The sequence below is a fragment of the Rattus norvegicus genome, chromosome 2 (assembly GCF_021556685.1).
Source record: "Rattus norvegicus strain SHRSP/BbbUtx chromosome 2, alternate assembly SHRSP_T2T, whole genome shotgun sequence".
Taxonomy (NCBI): domain Eukaryota; kingdom Metazoa; phylum Chordata; class Mammalia; order Rodentia; family Muridae; genus Rattus; species Rattus norvegicus.
The window spans coordinates 140,316,664-140,326,360 of NC_141535.1; positions in this window are offsets into that span (position 1 = coordinate 140,316,664).

Sequence of the window (9,697 nt, forward strand, 5' to 3'; positions counted from 1 at the left end):
CTCCAAAGGCAGGCCACAGAGTCAGAGGCAGCTCCTGCTCCTGCTTTAGGAGTCTCACTTAAAGACAGATGCACAACTGTTACCTATGTGCAGAGGCCCCAGGTCTGCCCAATGCATGCTCTCTGGCTGGCAGTTCAGTCTATATGGGTCCTTATGGGCCAGATTACTTGATTCTGTGTTCTTATGGTGTCCTTGCCCTCTCTGTCTTCTTCAATCTTTCCTTCCCATCTTTCTTCCACAGGATTTCCCAAACTCTATCTAATGTTTGGCTGCGGGTCTCTGCATCTGTGTCCATCAGTTGCTGGGTGAAGTCTCTCAGATGAGAGGTATGCTGGGCTCCTGTCTGCGAGTATAGCAGAATATCATTAATTGTGTCAGGGGTGAGCTCCCCCTCATGGTGTGGGTCTCCAGTAGAGCCAGCCATTGCTTATCAGCCTTTCTCGAAATTTCTGTTCCCTCTTTACCCCTGCACCTCTCGTAGGCAGTACAAATTGTGAATCGAGTGCTTTGTGACTGCATTGGTGTTTCAACCGCCCCACTGGAAGTCTTTTCTGGCTACAGGAGGTGGCTTTTTTGTGTTCCATATCCCCTATTGCTAGGAATCTAAGCTAGGATCACCCTCATAGATTCCTGGGAGTTTCCATTGTCCTAGATTTCTACATGATTCCAAAGATGGCTCCCCTCCACCAATTTCAGTTCTCTTTCCTAGTTCTGTATCCCTCCATCCTCCCCCCACTAAAACCTTCCCCTCCCTGCCCCCTCTCCTAGCCAGTTCCATTTCTCTATCTGCCCCTCCCCCCGACCATGTCTATTCTATTTCCCCTTCTCAGTGAGACTTAAGCGTTCCCCTTGGGCCCTCCTTATTCCTTAGCGTCTTTGGTTATCTTGTACTTTGTGGCTAATGTCCACTTGTAAGTGAGTACATACCATATTTATCTTTCTGCATCCGGGTTACCTCACTCAGGATGATCTTTTCTAGTTCTATCTATTTGCCTGCAAATTTCATGATGTCATTGTTTTTGATAGCTGGATAATATTCCATTCTGTAAATGTACCACATTTTCTTTACCCATTCTTTGGTTGAGGGGCATTTAGGTTGGTTCCAGTTTCTTGCTATTACAAATAAGGTGGCTACAAACACAGTTGAGTATGTGTCCTTGTGGGATGGTGGAGGAGAATCTTTGGAGTATATGCCCAGGAGTGGTATAGCTAACTCTTGAGGTAGATCTATTCTCATTTTCTGAGAAACCACCAAATTGATATCCAAAATCACCGTGCAAGTTTGCGTTCCCACCAGCAATGGAGGAGTGCTCCCCTTGCTCCACATCCTCACCAGCATGTGCCATCCCTTGAGGTTTTGATCTTAATCATTCTGATGAGTGTAAGACAGAATTTCAGGGTTGTTTTGATTTGCGTTTGCCTAATGACTAAAGATGTTGAACGTTTCTTTAAGTGCTTCTGGGTCATTAGAAATTCCACTGTTGAGAATTCTCTGTTTAGATCTGTACCCCCATTTTAATTGGATTATTTGATTTGTCGATGTCTAATTTCTTTTTTTTAAAAAAATATCTTTGAGTAATCTGGATAACAGGATAACAAAGGAGGGAACCAAAAGGGGCCATGGAGAAGTGCTTCAGAACACAGAGGAAACAGCAAGAACGTGTTCTGAGATTGCTGAGTGGAAAAGGTTAGAACCAGGATCTTAGATTAAAACAAAGCAAAACAACAACAACAACAACAACAACAACAAAAAACCTCCATCAATGTCATGTGATTCAGGCTCAGGGCAAGGTCTCAGGACATGGGGATGGGGTGGGTAGTGCGTTCTCTGGCTCTCTGTCTTGTCTTATGGTCCTGGAATTATTGCTCCAACCTAGGTCATTCCTGGCCATCACTTGGCTTAACGTCTCAAAAACAACCTGATGATTATCTGGGTAAGTGATGGCTTTAAGAATTAATAGGGGATATATTATGCTTCCTCTGTGGTCTCTTTCTTGAAATAGAGATAATGAGTTTCTAATGAATACATTATACTTCCTTATGGATTTGATGAGGAAATAAGGCTTGCTAACATCTAGTGTTTTACACAATTATATTTACTCACTCTATTTAGATTTTTAAAACTTAGTGTGACTTTTTTCTTCCAGTTTGGAAATCAGACTTCTAATCCTCAAGGAGGTTTATGTTGTAGAAAGATTTATTTGTTCTTAACATCAGAAACAGAATGAGAAGCGACGCAGAAGGAACATTTCGTTAGTCATTAAAAATTTGCTTGGGCACAATCTTTATAGACAGATGTCCTGGCCAAAAGAAGTTTAATTGCTACTGGAAGCGTAAATCAAACAAAATATGATTTTGTTCAGGCATAATGCATTAGTGAAATGTCAGTCAGCGTGATTCGAAGATGAGATAGGAAGGCTGTCTTGCTATCAGTAAAATTGCCTCTCATTAAGAGCCAACCGAACAAAACCACATCCTCTCTTAGTATTTATTTCTGACTTTGTATATTTTGATGCTTGTTCTAGTTGGCTTTCTGCTGCTATGATGAACACCATAAATAAAAGCAACTTTTGGGAGAAAGGGTACACTTGGCTGACACCTCCAGGTCACAGTTTATTGCTGAGGGACGTTGAGGCAGGAACTGTCTTTACTGGTCTGCTCTGACTGGCTTGCCTTGCTCAACTTGCTTTCTTAGGCAACTCAAGACCCTCTGTGTAGGGATAGAACCACCCATAGTGGTCTGGGTCCTCCTGCATCAGTGAACAATCAAGGATACGTCTCCATAGACCAATCTGATCTGGGCACTCCCCTAGCTGAGAGAGACTTCCTCAAGGGTCAAGTTGACAGCTATAGATAACTAGGCATCACCCTTATCCCCTGTGCTTGTGTTTTCTGAATTATTATATAAAAAAATCTCGGTAACTTTATAGTTCCGAAACTGTAAATTAACTTCACTAGTAGCAAAATCCCTTTACATTCTCTTTACATAGCTCTTTTCCCTCTCTAGTTAGCTGGACCCAACTTACTGTATGTGGTTACCTGTGGTCTCCCCCGAAACACTCAGCACTGCTAAGGGGAACAGGGCCAGCTTTTCTTTAACCAAGATCAGGCTCGCAGTCTGACCTTCATGGGGGTTAAGGCCCAGCAGGAAGGTCACTGGAGAGTTGTCCCTCTGTCTCCAGCCAGGGTCCAGAGAGTCCAGCGGGATGAAAGATATCGAGTCGAGGAGCTTTAGTTCCAGTTTTGTCTGTGCTGATGTCTCCTGCTTGAGGATTTAGCAGCTCCCAGGGGAATGAGGTTGGGTTACTCACATAGAACATAAGCAAAAGTTAAGGCCAAGTTGAAGCTTTGGCGGTGGTGTGTGTGTGGGACGACACGTGCTCTAGAATATTAACATGCTTAGTCATGATAGGGGTTCTGGAAGTCAGGGCTCTTATGAGTTAAGTGTCAAAATCTTTAATGAGTGAAGACCATGGGATGGGAGAGTACTAGCAGTGTGTGTGTGTGTGTGTGTGTGTGTGTGTGTGTGTGTGTGTGTGAGAGAGAGAGAGAGAGAGAGAGAGAGAGAGAGAGAGAAGGAGAGGGAGACAGGGAGGGAGGGAGGGAGGGAGGGAGGGAGGGAGAGAGAGAGAGAGAGAGAGAGAGAGAGAGAGAGAGAGAGAGAGAGAGATTCTATAAAAAAGGAAAAGTGTTCGACAAAACGGAGACAAAAACTTCAACGTAGACCCAGTTTGTTGAGAGTCTAGTAACATGATTGCAGCTCACCTCGCGGCAAGCGGGAGCTCTCCTTAAGAACAGCTGGTGCTTACAGGAGTCCTTGCCATTCTTGTCCAGACCTTAGCCCAGTTCTGGTGCCCCTGCTAATTATTCACAGGGCTGCTGTGTCTTTCCCGATGCATGCTAAAACCAAGAAGTCCCCAGAGGCAGAAAGATGTAGAAAGTAAGATCTTCCAAGTGCAGAGGAAAGGCAGGAATACAAAAGTAGTTTCTACCACCTACCTGAAGACAGGTTGTTGAACAGTTTGTGCTTACACATATCACCCGGCGGTGGGTAGGTTTTCAGTTGCAAAACTCACAGCCAGAGCAGAGTTAAAAACGCTTCTTCAATGTGGTTGTTGGGAACTGAACTCTAACCGGGACCCTTGGGGCTCTCAGCGTCTGAACCACCAACCGAAGAGCATACACAGGCTGGACCTAGGTCCCCTGCGCATGCGTAGCGAATGTGCAGCTCGGTCTTCATGCGGGTCCTGAACACCTGAACCGGGGGGTGGGGGTGGGGAGCTAACCCAAAAGCTGTTGCCTGTATGTGGGATACATTCTTCTGGCTCGGCTGCCTTGTCTGGCCTCAGTGGGAGAAGATGCGCCTAGCCTGGCAGAGAGTTGATGTTCCAGGGTGGGGGATACGTGGGGGGAGGCTCCACCCTCTCAGAGGAGAAGAGGTTGAGGAATGGGGGAGAGATGGGGGAGCAGCCATCTGGGTAAAAGTGAATAATAAAAAAAGAATAAAAAATGCTTCCTCTATAGCTGATCAGGAGACAAATCCCAGGTCTGCTCTGCAGAATCACAGGAGGTAGTGAAGGTCCCGGTCTGCACTTTGACTCACAAGATCAGGTTAAAGGGAGCCTCGCTGTTGACCGTGTGGCAGGAAGGAACGGTGCAGTAGGCAAACTGACAGGATTAGTCTAAAGCAAAACATTAAAGTGGGGCTTAATTAATGGAGGCAGCAGAAGAGGAGCCATTTAATCTCTCTCTCTCAAGTTATATATCATTTTATAGTTTAAAATTTTACAGGGGAACTTCTAAAGGGCTAACTTGTAGCATTCAAAACCTTTACACCAGCAATGGCCCATTACTTAAGAGCATTAAATAAATGGCGGCCGAACAGAGGCACCCCTAAATCTGTTTCTATCTTCTTAAGTGCGAAATTACTTATTAAAGAAATAGTAAAGGTTTACCAAGGCAGTTCAAGGCAGCCAGTTTCCCCTTTAATGAGGGAACAAGCGCTCAGCGTTAATTTGCAGGGTGATAAACGCAACCAGTCTTCACCTATGAGCACTTGATCTCCTTCGCCTGGCAACAAATTATAAAAGTTCCAGGTGAGGTTAAAAGCAAGCTGTGCTGTGCTTATCAAATAGCTCCAGGCTCTGGAAATACATTCAGTACCATGCACACACGAACACAAAGGCATGTTTGTTGGACATCAGGTTTTCAGGATAATTTGCTGCCAAGGCTTAGAAATGACTGCCACCAAGTTCATCTTCAAATGGAAAAGGCGGGGGGCAAAGGTCCCTCACTGGCTTTGTAGCAGTGCGACCTATGCTGTGGCCCTTCTCCCGTGAGACCTTACTCTTCAGATTTCAGATTCGGCTTGGGGCTCATCTCTCCCTTTAGTAAAAGGCAGTTGAATTAGTTCCTGGCAAGTATCCTGACCTCTGCAAAATAGGAAAAAAACCATGGTTCTTATCCATTTGCTATGAGTTGAAATTTGCCCCTCCGAAATGCCATAAACTCCACCTCCAATAAATTTGGAGATGGAGCCTATGGGAAATGATTAGGCTCGATGGTGTCATAAGCATGGGGCATTCTGGATGGTACCTGTGTCCTGACCAGAGGAAGAGCGAGGTGGCAGGGCTTGCTCTAGCACACAAAGAAGTTGTCTGTCTGAAACAGGCAAAGAACCTGTCAGAATCTGAGCTGCTGGCCCACTAGCTCCAGACTTCCGGCCTCGAAGACTTTGAGGAAAAGGCTCTCCCTGTCACAGCAGCACAAGAGATGATACCACCCAACATCTAAGACCAGATTTCCCTACCAGTGTACTGTAGGGAGCAGGACACAGTCCTGTGTATGTGGACCTGTTTACTGCAAACAATGGTGGGCTGTCTAGTCCAGTTTGAGACGTTAGCGTAGTTCTGTACAGTGTGTATGTAAGGAAGGTGGCACAGGGGTCAACTGGCTGCTTGCACCAGTATTGTTCAGGCTTCGTTTTTATGGAAGAGACTCTCATCTTGATTAGAGTCCCTGGGACCCAATCTTATTTAAAGATTCCATACCTCTCATCTGACTTTCTGTTTTCCCCATTGATTAAGCATCTCATAGGGATATAATTTCTAGGTTAAAAACAAGGGGGTTTGAAAGCCTGGTTTTCCTCATTCATTATTAATTAATGTATTTGTTAATTTTTTATCTTTTATTTGTAACACTAATGGCTGTGCAACTGGGGCAAAAGTCTTTATTTGCACAAAAGACTTTATTTATATTATTAGAAATCATGTGAACGTCTGTATGTCTGTGTGTGGGTATGCACACATGTGGAGGCCAGAAGAAGGTAACAGACCTCCTGCCATTGGAGTGACAGATGGTTGTGAGCTGCCATGTGGGTGCTAGGAACCAAACCTGGGTCCTCTGGAAGAATGGAAAATGTTTATAATTGCTGAACCATCGCTCTAGCCCTGGTTTATTAATTTCTTCCTTCCTTCCTTCCTTCCTTCCTTCCTTTCTTTCTTTCTTTGGGGGAGATTCTTGGGTGTGTGTGTGTGTGTGTGTGTGTGTGTGTGTGTGTGTGTGTGTGGTGATGTTATGATCAGTGTCTCACAAAGGTTTATGGGTGAAACGTTTGGCCTCAGCACTGTGCTGTTGGCAATGGTGGATCCTTTTCAAGATAAGGACCTAGGATGAAGTCATCTAAGTTGTTGGGGGCCTGCTCTTGAATGGGAGAGTTGGACTATACTCCTTTTCTTTTTGCTTCCTAGTCATAAAGTGATGGTCGACAGTCAACACACAGTCAAGGAATGGAATTGTGTGAGAATTCTGAGTGCTTGTGAGAAAATTCCAAGAAAGTAAGACAAGAGTCTTGTAACCCCAGTTTCTTCAAAACCACAGAATTGTTCTTGGAATGTGCTTTTGTGACACTCTCAGTTATAGAGGACAGGAGTGAGTTTACTTCAGATATTTGTTATATGTTTCTATGCCTCTGTGGAAAAAAATGTTTTTGCCCCATGTGGCTTGTCTGCCCCATGCAGCTTGTCCTTGTGATTGTACACTTGACTCGTGGGACTCTTCTCAACCCTCAGAGTATAACTTTGCCTCATGCTCTGAATAAAGTTGTCTATTGCACTAGACTTTAGTCCACCTCTTCCAGGTTCTGCTGCCTCTAGAGTGGTGACAATTTACCTCGGTCACATGTTTCCCAGCATTGATTGATACCACCTCTCCCCATGGATCCAAAAGCAATGGTCCCAGTCTTACACAGATGGGATTTTCTAAATCTTTTCTCTTTATAATTATCTCAGGTATTTTGACATAGCGAAGGGAAGCTGACTAGAATACCTGTTAAAAGGGTGATAGCTCTTCGCTCACAGGAGGAATGTCCAGTGAGATGTGCCTGTACTTCTGAAACTTTGGTAGCACTGGAATCCTCTGAGACTTATTAGAAAGGGGATCACCAGGTGAGTCCCCATCTCCTGAGTTTCTGATTCAGCAGGTAGAGCATGGACTCCGAAGAGCATCGTGCTTAACGTAAGCTCCTCTGAGATACGGAGAGTGACTTCGGAGGACCACAGCTCCCTTCCCGCTGGCACGTGTTCTAGTCTCTCTCTCTCTCTCTCTCTCTCTCTCTCTCTCTCTCTCCCTCCCTCCCTCCCTTCCTCCCTCCCTCTCCCTCTCTCTCTCTCCCCCTCCTTCTACCCCCCACCTCAAACCACGTTGCTCACTCAGGAAAATCCTCCTGTGTTCTGTTGTGTGACCCATCACCTCTGCATCCAGACCTCCAGGTTGTAGCCCAAGCTTTCAATGCCGGTGTCCCCACTGGTTAGGAGGGTGGGCTTCCCAGACTCAGAGGGACATAATTAAGCAGAACTAGATCACGGGACATATGTACTTTTACATTTTTCTTAGGACCATGCTGAAGAGAAACAGATGAAATTAATTACTTCAGCCTCATACATTGTCTAACCAAAGTATATCGTCAGATAGCAGAATACTATCGTAAAACATGCAACTGATTAAAAATTTACTATTGGAATAATTTGCTTTGGGGACTTATGAGTCTGGGGTGTATTTTACACTTCTGGCCCATCTTGATGCAGAATATCGAGGATCTGCCCAGTGGCTGTGCTCCAGAGCTTGCTTCATTAATGAAAATGCTTTGTCTAATTTAAGGTTTTCTGTTCCAACCACAAGGAAACTCCTCTTCACCAATTATTCTAATTTCTACTCAAGTAGCTGTTAATTTGTGGTGTATGATCTCGGTCAACACCTTAAGCTGAAAATCATTTAACTGCCGTGTCTTCGGCACAAATAGAGTCACAGTAGAATGTTCGTACTTTCAAACACTTTTTGAGATGTTTTGCTGAAGTCCATTTTTAACTCTGCCTCCTGATGGGGCCACCACGGCAGGCCGTTGGTTGGCAGTGGGTGTGGCATGCGATGCACCTCTAGCTGCATGGTTTATCACTGCATCGATATGTTGTTTCAGGTTAAATTATACAAAACTGGTATTTCTTATAAGCCAGTGATGGTTGAATACCAACAATGTTATCACCAGGAAGGGTGGTATTTTTCTTTTCAGTTCATCTCCAATGGCATTTAAAATTTAATGGAAGGGAGCAAAAGTAAGTGTCAAATTTTCAAACATGTCCTATTTTCAGTGGGCGGTTGACAGAATGCATTGGAGCTATGGTGATCAGCCTTGGCTGCCACGGCATGCTCTGTATGGCAATCCAAGCGAGCCTTACGGTGAGCCCTGATGATTTAAGGTTTGGACAATGGAGTTTGGACAAGTTGGTGGATGCCATCTCCTCAGTTAGATTGTACTTTGCAACAAGGTGATAAGAACTTCTTTTGCAATAACACCATGTTGACTGATTCTCTGTCCTGACAGACTGGAGAAGGATTTTTCCTGCTGGCCTTCAAAGGGACATTGGAACCTTTACTCCCATCTCTTCTGCTTCCCCAATACGCTAGGTAAGGAGAACCCTTCCATGTGCTCCCCAATCATGTACTGCCTCACCAGACACACACACACACACACACACACAGAGTCAGCTAGCCAGGGGATAACATTTGAAGCTAATGAGCAGGATGGTTAACTTTCATTGTAGCATCAATTAGATTTAGAATCACCACAGAAATACATTAATAAAGGAAATGTATCCAAAGTATACATGCCAGGGAATGCATAGGTGTTTGTGGAAAGCTACAGCTGAAGAGCTACAACTCTGGGTTTGGGTAGCTTTGTGTATGGGCTGGGATCCTGGACTGAATAAACTTGGGAAGCTGAACCGATCATCTCTTTCTGCTTCCCACATTCTTGCCGCTGTATCATCCCCCATGAGGGATGGCTCTCTTTTAAAGCTTTGAGCCCAAGTAAGTTGTTTCTTACCAGGTGTTTTGGTCATAGCAATAAGATAAGTAATTAATATAATGATTTATTTCAGTAGCAGTGGAGAGCTGAGTAACACAAAGACAAAGGGCACGCCCACATTTGAAAGGTAAATGGAACACACCGTGTGTGTGTGTGTGTGTGTGTGTGTGTGTGTGTGTGTGTGTGTGAGAGAGAGAGAGAGAGAGAGAGAAGGGGGATAGTGGGGGAGGTACATCGACACAGAGAGGCAGATATAGAAATACAGAGACAAAGGGAGGGAGAAGGGGGGAGAGAGAGAGAGAGAGAGAGAGAGAGAGAGAGAGAGAGAGAGAGAGA